The sequence below is a fragment of the Antechinus flavipes genome, chromosome 4 (genome assembly GCF_016432865.1).
Source record: "Antechinus flavipes isolate AdamAnt ecotype Samford, QLD, Australia chromosome 4, AdamAnt_v2, whole genome shotgun sequence".
In the NCBI taxonomy this organism is placed as follows: domain Eukaryota; kingdom Metazoa; phylum Chordata; class Mammalia; order Dasyuromorphia; family Dasyuridae; genus Antechinus; species Antechinus flavipes.
Window position 1 is genome coordinate 227790540 of NC_067401.1, and position 10731 is coordinate 227801270.

Genomic DNA, 10731 nt, shown 5'->3' on the forward strand with positions numbered 1-10731 from the left:
TATGCTTGAGGTTCAAATTTGGATTTCTCACTAAAAATTATATGTGCTTATTAGATGATTGAAAAAAAGAAGGAAAGTAAATAGAGGCAATGACAAAAAAGAATATCAAGAACAATAAAGAGAGAAAAGAAAGAGAAAAAATGGAGATTATGTAGAGAATGAAAAAAATCAGCATCCTAATAATTATGTATAGTCAGAATTAAATTATGATAGATTTTTAATAATTTAAAGTTCTCCTCCATTACATGTTATTTTTTAAAGTATATCTTCTTTGTAGTCTGGAGAAATATTAACATATCATGTTAATGTCATAAGGCAGTTATATAGGTAACATAATGGAGAGGGATAAAGGTCTAGAGTGAGAAAGGCCTGAATTCAAACTTGGCCTCAAATATTTAGTAGTTTATATGACCCTTAGCAAGTAATTTAATCTGTTGTCTCAGTTTTCTCATCTGTAAAGTTGGAATAACAAGAATATCTACATTCTAGAGTTGTGAGAATCAAATGAGATAATAATCATAATATACTTATCATAGTACTTGCCTGGCATATAGTAAGCACTACATAGATGTTAAAAATAGATATTATCAGATATTGATCCAGGAGTCTCAGTCCTATTTTTTTTGTTGTTGGACAAGAAAAATGTTTATATGTGATGAAATATAACCCACAAGAGTGGGAATTTAGAACTATCACAAATGCCCAAAATTTTAAATAGATTTCTGTACCTGTATATAGCTTTATATATACTGTATGATCTGATAATTGTAATCTGTAACAACTTTAAAATAGTATGTAATATATCCATTTTCCAAAAAAGCTAAATTTATGTTTTGGACTATTTCCATTTTTTGATTTCAGATATTAATGAAGTTAAATATTATAATGTAATTGAATTAATTGAACTATAATAAACATAAAATGTGAATATGTAAGTGTAAGGAAGTTTGTAAAGCATGTTATCTCTTTAAGGCCTTTAAATTTGGAGTAGATTAATGATAGAAGTAAGAGAAAAATATATTTTATCAAAAGTAAGCAATTTATGTTAATTGTTAAAAGAAAAGGATATAGATATATAGGAAGCACTCAACCAAGCTCTCCTAACATTTTGTTCCAAAAAGATCCCACTTTAATATAATGTTTCTAATAAAATTCTGTTGTGATAGAATCAACAAAACATCAGAATGGGACATTCTTATAGCCCAAAACAATTTAAAAGGTTTAAAGGACCAATATATGCATCCTTGTGGAGACTAACACAAAGCCCATGAAGATAAAACAAGAGTAATGGAGCTAAAGATATAAAGTCAGAGACAGTAAGGACACCTGACAACTGGTAAGAAAGAGATTACGGAAAACCTCTGTGCTAACTGTGGATAAAGGACCAATATTGTTTCACAACTCTTGTGTCTATATCCACTTCTGGGTCACAGTTCAAAGGCAGAGAGGAGCACTTTCAGCCATTAGGCAACAGGTAACCTGAAGAGAAGTATCAATTGTAATCCCAAGATAAAAGAGAACCTTGCTGGGTAAGGACCAGACCACAAACCAAGAGAGCAGTAACTACATATCTTCTGATAAAAATCATTTTGAAAGCACCAAGAACTTCCAAACCTCTAGAACTTGCTCCAAAAAAAAAGTAATGAAAAACAAACAAATAAAAAAATTCCTGAAATTTGAGAAAGTGACCCTCCTTTCATAATGCTTGGAACACAGCCCAACTTTGACATAAAGGCCTTGCTTAATTTGATTTCAAAAAAGAAAAGAAAACCAAATATTCAGTATCAAAAATGAAAAGGGTGAAATCATCACCATTGAAAAACAAATTAAAACAATTCTTAGGAAATGTTTTCCCCAATAATACATCAATAAATCTGATAACATGAATAAAATCAATGGATATTCATGAAAATATATAGATTGTCCTTAAATTAAAATATCAGGATATGAAATCTCAAATAACTCCATCTTTGAAAAAAGAAATTGCATAAGTCATTAATGAACTCCCTAGGAAAAAAATCACACAGGCCAAATGGGTTCATGAGTGAATTCTACCAAACATTTAAAGAACAATTAATTCCAACACTAAAATTCCTAAAGCTTTAAGAAAGAACAAATGAAAAAATCCACTTACATGCCGAATTAGAAATTCTGAATCAAAGGACAGATTAATAAAATTAAAAGTAAGAGAACTATTGATCTATTAAATAAAACTGAGTTGGTTGTGTGGGGAAAAACAAGAAAATAGATAAAACTTTACTGAATTTAAGTAGAAAAAAGAAAGAAGAAAATCAAATTACCAGCATCAAAAATAAAAATGGTAAATTTACCACCAATGAGATAAAAATCAAATAAAAAGTTAGGAGGTATTTTGCCCAATTGTATGCTAACAAATCTAACAATCTAAATGAAATTGATAAATATTTATGAAATTATAAATGGCCCAAAATTACAGAAGAGACAAAATACTTAAGTAATCTCATTTTAGTAAAAAAAGAAATTGAACAAGCCATTAATGAAGCTCCTAAGAAAAAAATATCCAGGGCCAGATGAATTTACAAGAGAATTTTACCAAATCTTTAAAGGACAATTAATCCCAATACCATATAAACTATTTGAAAAAAATTAAAAAAAAGAAAATAGACCTGCAAAATTGCTTTAATTATGCAAATATGATGCTGCAATCTAATTCAGAAAGTGCCAAAACCAAGAAAGAAAATTAGACTAATTTCTTTACTGAATATTGATGCAAAAATTTTGAATAAAATAATTAGCAAAAATTACAGCAATATATCACCAGGATTATACATTATGAACGGGATTGCAAGGTTGGTTTAATATTAGAAGAACTATCAGCATAATTGACCATACCAATAAGAAAACCAAGAGAATTCATATGATTATTTCAATAGATGCTGAAAAAGTTTTTGAGCACTTCTTCTTGTTAAAAAGACCAGAAAGGACAGGGATAAGACGCGTGTTCCTTAAAATATTAAACAGCATCTATTTAAAACCACCAGAAAGCATTATATGTAACAGGGATAAGTCAAAATTCTTCCCAGTAAGCTAAGGAGTAAAGCAAGGATGCCCATTACCAGCACTATTATTCAACATACTAGTTGAAATGTTAGTTTGAATAATAAAGAAAAAGAAGTGTAAGAAATTAGAATAGGCAATGAAAAAACAAAGCTATGATCCTTTGCAAATGATATGAAGGCATACATAAAGAATCCTAGAGCATAAATAAAAAGAAATTATTTGAAATGCTTAGCAACTTTAGCAAAGTTACAGGCTATAGAATAAACTACATAAATCATTAAAATGTTTATGTTATCAACAATACCCAGCAGCAAGAGATAAAAAGAGAAATTTTACTTAAAATAACTGTTGGCTATATAAAATATTTGGGAGTATACTTGCCAAGACAAACTCAGGAACTATATGAACACAATTATAAAACACTTTATAGAAACAAATACAAACAGAAAATTGCCTATTGCTCATTGGTAGTTAGAATAACTTAATAAAAAGGACACTTCTCCCAAGCTAATTTACTTATTTAGTGCCATACCAATCAAACTACCAAAAAATCCTATCTGATAAAGTTAGGAAAAAAAAAAACACAACAACAATAACAAAATGTAACCTAGAGTTTTTTTCATTGCTATCATTCTCTTGGATAAAAATATTGTTTCCAAAATTTGTTATTTAATCTCCCATTCTTTAGGATTAGATTATTTCATTTCCAATTAATTTTTGGTCTATCTCTTCACCACCTTTTATTACATGTAATTTTCATTGCATCATTAACTGCCTTTCTGCATTTGAGTGTTAGGTTTTTATACCCTGATATATAGTCAGTTTTGGGGTTATTGCTATGTATTGCTGGGGAAAAAAAGGCTTTTTTTAATCCCCATTCAATTTTCTCCAAAGATCGAATATATCCAACTTTTCTGAAATTCTGTGAACTTCCTTACCTTCTTTTTTTATTTCGTGCCTAGATTTATCTAGTTCTGAGAAAGATAGATTCAGGTTTTTAACTAGGATAATTTTGCTTTCTATTTCTTCCTATAATTCACTTAACTTTTCCTCTTAGAATCTAAATGCTACAGTACTTGGGGCACACATGTTTAAAATTGATATGATTTTCTTGTGTAAGGAAACCATTGGCAAGATGAAGGGTTTTTTTTTTTCTTACCTTGGTTAATTAGATATATTTTTGCTTTTGCTTTGTTTGAGATCAGAATTGAGACTATAACATGTTTTTCTTGTTGCTATTGTTGCTTCAATTGAAGTAGAATATATTCTGCTCCAATCTTTTACCTTTAATCTGTATCTGTATGCTTCAAATTTGTTTTTTGCAATAAATAAATGTGTGTGTGTGTGTGTGTGTGTGTGTGTGTGTGTGTGTTAGGATTTTGTTTTTAATACCCTCTGTTGTCCTTTTCTATTTTATGGGAGAATTTATTCCATTTAAATTCTCAATTATTATTACTAATTCTACATTTCTCCCATTTTATTTTCCTCCACTTATACTTTTCTCTCCCATTTCACATCTGACTCTCCTTGCCAGTGTTTTGTTTCCAATCCAACTCCCTTAATCTTTATCCCTTCTATTGCCTCCCTTTCTTTTTCCCTATTCTCTCCTACTTCTGCCCTCTGTTCTGTAAGTTCCCATTTCCGTTTTCATTTCCCTTTAATATCCTATTTTCTTTTAGAGTAAGATAAATTTTTATATTCAATGAAGTCTATATGTTATTCCCACTTTGAGCCAAATCTGAAGAGAATTACATTCAAACAATACTTATCCTACCCCCTTTTTTTTGGCTTCTACTTTATGCACTACTTTGTATCATTTCATGTGATATAATTTACCTTATTCTTGCCCACCTTTGCTCTTATAAGAAGAGCAAAGGTGGGCAAGAATAAGGTAAATTATATCACATACAAACCTTTTTATAGCTTAGAGTTTTTTTTTTTTTAATCATCACATTAAAGTCAACAGCAAAGGTGTGCAAGAATAAGGTAAATTATATCACATACAAACCTTTTTATAGCTTAGAGTTTTTTTTTTAATCATCACATTAAAGTCAACTCATACCCAAACCTTTTGTCTATGTATATTCTTTCTTACTGTCCTAAGAGAAATACTGTTCTTTCCATATGGGGGATACAAATAGTTCCATATTATTGAATAACATTTTTTCCTTTCCTTTCTTACGCTTGTCTGAAGTCTTGTATTTGAAGATTCAGTTGTCTGTTTAGTTCTGATCTTTTCATTTGAAAAGTGTGAAAGACCATTATTTCATTGAATACCCATCATTTTCCTTGAAAGATTATGCTTAATTTTGCTTAGTAGTTGATTATTGGTTGTAATTCAAACTCCTTTGCCTTCCAGAATATCATATTCCATGTCCTCCAATTCTTTAATGATGATACTGCTAAAGCCTATTTAATCCTGACTGTGTTTCCTTGGTATCTGAATTGTTTCTTGTCTAGGCACCCATAATACTTTCTTTCTGAGGCAGTTGGGGTTAAGTGACTTGCCCATGGTCACACAACTAGGAAGTGTTAAGTGTCTGAGGTCAGATTTGAAGTCGGGTCCTACAGAACAGAGGGCAGAAGTAGGAGAGAATAGGGAAAAAAAAAAAACACAAGCAAATAAACAATGACAAAAAGATGAAAATACTATTTTTTCATCCACCCTCACTCTCCATAGTTCTCTTTCTGGAGATAAATAGCACTCTATCACTAGTCTATTGTAATTGCCCTGAATCACCTCATTGCTAAAAACCAAATTCATCACAATTGATCATGTTGTTACTATGTATATTGTTTTCTTAGTTCTGTTCTCTTCACTTAGAAGTAATTTATGTAAGTCTTTCCAGGGTTTTCTGAAATTAGCCTGTTCATCATTACTTATAGAACAGTAATATTCCATAACATTCATAAATCATAACTTATTCATCCATTTCCCAACTGATTGGCATCCTCTCAATTTCCAGTTCTTTACCATTATGAAATGGCCAGGTAGCATTTGTAGCACTTTCTCCTTGATCTGATAATTTTGAAATTTGGCTACCATAGTTCTTGAAGTTTTTATTTGGGCATCTCTCTCAGGAGGTGGATTACTTCAATTACTATTTTGCCCTCTGGTTGTAGGATATCAGTTTTCTGATTTCTTGAAAAATGTTGCCCATGCTATATTTTTGGTCATTGCTTTCAGGTAGTCCAATAATTTTAAAATCCTTTCTCCTGAATCTCTTTTGTTATTTTCCCAGTGAGTATTTTACACTTACTTTTTTTCATTCTTTTGATATTGTTTGGTTGATTTCTGATGTCTTATAAAGTAACTTGCTTACACTTGCCCAAGTTCTAATTTTAAATAAATTAATTTATTCAGCTAGCTTTTTTTGGCCTTTTTTTCCATTTGACTAATTCTACTTTTAAATAAGTTGTTTCCACAGTGGGTGGTTTTTTTTTTCCATTTAACCAATTTTATTTTCTTCACTTAATTTTTGTGCTTCCTTTTCCAAGCTGTTGACTGTTGTTGTTTTCTTTTTCATAATTCTCCTTCAAAGCTTTCATTTCTTTCTCAAATGTTTTTTCTACCCTTCTTAGTTGATTTTTTCAAATCCTTTTTTTGAGCTCTTCAAAAAGAAGTTTTTGATCTTAATATCAATTTTTATTCCCCTCTGTGGCTTCACATATAGCTATTTTGCTATTGATTTCCTCCTTTGACTTTATATTCTTATCTTCCCTGTTACCACAAAAACTTTTTGGGGTCAGGATACTTTTTTTGTTCATTTTGGGGGTTCTTTTGGTTGTTATTCATTTTTAAAGTTAAACTGTGCTCCTATGGCACAATGGGGCACTGCCACAAATTTCTTTTGCTTGGGGACAGGGGCTTGGTTTCTAGCTTTCTGGTTCTGATGGACTATCCACTGAGCCATGGTGACCTAACCTAGACACCTCTGTTGTACCAGCATTAGGGAGGTCAGAATGAGTTTTCTGTGATGAATCTGGAAGCCTCACAGCTGGCTTGCTGTATCATTTACTTGGTGATCCACGACTAAGGAGTTTTGGTTGATGATCTGTGCTACAGCTAAGAACATCCTACTATACTGCCTGTATGCATTATGCCATTCTCCTTTCATCCTAGAGAGACAAATCTTTGCTGAAATTCTTCTAAGTTATCATAAGTGGAAAAATTGTTTCACTCAATCTTTTTGTGAGTTTTATCACACCAGAATTTATTTAGAGGCTTAATTTAGCTTTGCTTCTGAGTGAAACTGAGGAGGACTGAGTCAACTGCCTGGCTTCTCTTCATCATCTTGGCTCCATCCTTTTATATGTAAAACTTTTCTTGACATATGATGAAGGGGGGTGGAGGAGAGAAGGATCCTACTAAAATAAACAAATAAATAAATAGCTGAAAAGTGAAGAAACAGTTTTCAATAAGAAGATATTCCTATATGTCTTAATGGCATCAGAGCCTAATGCCTAGGTTTGTGACCTCATAAGTTTTGTGCCCTCATGCACTTACTTCATCAAGATATCTTTTAAGCATGTATCCACTCGTCCACCATAAACACTGAATTCATTGGCAAAAGTATTACCTAGATTTTTTATGTTGATTTTGATATATTTTATTATTTATGAAGTTGCTTTAATAGCCTCTGTTGTATTTCCTATTTGGAAATTAGAAAAGAATAGATAGAAATATCTAATAATAATTTTCTAAGGACACAAAGGGGAACAATTTTAATGATAATCAAAATTGTATTTGCCTAAGAATCCTGATGGGAATATAAAGACAAATCATTAACCAACTTATATTTTTAGAAAGACATATGCAGAAAGTTGAAGGAAAGACATATAACAGAATATAAGCATAGGATTGTCCTGTAACAAGTGTTAGAAATGGTTACAGAATAATCTGACACTGGTAATAGAAAGCTAATAACAGCAAAATATGTGAAACTTTTCTAGATATGTTAAGGGAGGAAAAAAAGGATTAAAATAATTTTATTTATTTGAGGTAAATAATACAATGAAAAATTATATGGAGACAGCACAGTTGCTCAACGCTTATTTAGAGTCTCTTTTCTCTAAAAAAGAGAAAGACCTTAAAAGTAAAAATCATAACCAAAAATGACTAATGAGGTTAACCTCTAAGATAAGTAAGAAGACAGCAAGGAAATATTTAATTTCTTTTGTGGAATTCAAGTCATATGATCCATATAAACCATATTCTCAGTTCCTTGAACAGCTGGCAGGTATTATTACTAAGTTATTGCTGGGTTATATTTATAAGATTATGTTTAAAAGAAAAGATTTCACAGGATTGGAAAAGAGCAAGAATTTTACCATCTTTTTAAATGGTTAAGAAGAGAATTTGTAAGGTATAGGTAATGAAGTGAGGGAGCTTGATTTCAATTTATGAGAACATTATAAAATTGATATTAAAGAAAGCATACATATAATGTAAAGATAAATGTTGAACTGCAACATTTGCAACAACCAACATAATTTCTTTAAGAACAGGTCATTGATAAATGTTATTTTTTATGACTATTTCTAAACTAGTAAATGAGAATGATATGGATGTTATTGAGGAACATTTTTAACAAAGGTTTTTATAATATATTCTATAAACATTTTATAGGGAAAATAGGAGTTAGATGATAATACAACCAAATGAACTGGTTGTCTAGAAAACATTAAAGAATAGTTGTTATTTGTTCAATGCTAACATGACAGTTGGCCTTCAGTGAATTATTCTAGATATCTATTTCTAACCATAAATTACTTAACATTCCTATCAGTTATTTGACTAAAGGCAAATTTAATGTTTCTCAAATTTGCAGATTATCTAAATCTGTGAGGGATGTATAACAACATAGATAAGAGATTTAAGCTCCAAAAGGATCTTAATAACCTTAAATATTGAGCTAAAAATAATACAATGAAATTCAATTGGGAATGACTTTAGGTGGAAAAAAAAACTTAAGTATAGCACAGTGAAACTATAGTTAGAAAGTAGCTGCTTCAGAAAAAAATAAAAAGAGATTAAGTGGTTATACACTAAAAGGTCAATATGATTCAGCATAATGAGGTGATGGCCAAAAAAATCTGAAGCAGTGTTGGATTGTATTTAATGAGATAAAATTTTCAGAAATAAAATGGGGAATTTGTCTCATTGCATTCTACTCTCATCTAACTGCTCAAATCTAGGCATCACAGTTTATTAAACACTTTGAAAAATTGGATATTGTCTTAGAGAAGGGTAATTAATATGATGAAGGGTCTAAAGCCTGTGTTATCTGAATATTGTTTAAAGCAATTCAGCATATTGAGCCTGAAGAAGAGAAAATTGATAGGGGATATGACTGTTGTCCTCAAGTATTTGAAAAGCTTTGATATGGAGGAAGAATTAGCCTTTTTTTTTTCACTCAAAAGGGACAGAACCAGGAATATTAGGAGAAAGTTGCAAAATATATATGTAAGTTCAGTGTCCGGTAAAATACACCCTAGCAATTGAAGCTGTCTTAAAGTATTAAGATTTCACCATTTTGTATCTCATCAAGCATAGGTTGAGTGAGTTTTTTTAAGTACATTATAATAGATATTCCTTTTATGTTATGATTAAAATAGAAGACATCTGAGATGCCTTCCAACTCAAATTTTACAATCTGACATTTCTTCCATTTTATCTCTTCACAAAATTTTTTTCCCATAACAATGGAAAAGAATATTAATGAGATTATTGTCCCTGATTTATGTGTTGCTTGATATAGTAAAGGTCTTCAAAACAGGTTATCTTGATCACATCTTTCAAAGAGAACTATATTATTTTGACATCTTCAAAGGAAATATGTTGTTGGAAGAAAATTTTTCAGGTGGCATTTGTTTTATTGATTCAAAAGTTTTTTTAATACTTGACAAAAAATTGTAAATGGGAACATATATTTTCTAAACTTTTCTACTAAAATGTATGATAGTAAAGACACTATATGATATAGAATTTTTATTTGGAAAAGAATGTCAGTTTCTTTCTGATACATTGATGAAGGATACTTTTTTAATTAACTCAATTATTTTTTAATTTAAAAAAAACAGAAGAAACAAAAGAAGGAAAACAGAAAGGGAACACAAAACAAAACAGAACATTGTCATGTGCCCTGCAGAACCTCAAGGGGATTCAACATATGTACCAATAAATTACCAGTTCAAAAAAGGATATAATAGTGGAAGGCATTATATTCATGAGTGTACATATTTGCTTCCTTATGAATTGTTCTTTTGTTTTCTGATGCACCTTTTTTTTTACTTTATTCTTTTTTCCCCTCTTTCATCCCCTCACCTCCCCCAAGTAGATTATCGTTAAACCTGATATATTTATATATACATTTATAGCTATAAACACATGCACACATACACACTTGTCCATACACACACACACACACTCACACACACACACACACACACACATACACACACATCACATATACATTCACACCCACCTACAGACCTTCACACATATACATGTATTTATATACACACATACATAGAGCAAGATGAATACATATCTATATATACTCCCCACACATTTAACTATATATAAACATGCATCTAAAACATTAGTATGCCTCACATATAATATACATTTCTCTCTTGATTGAATTTTAAGTTTGACTTTGCCTAAGATAAATGATTACTAGCCATACA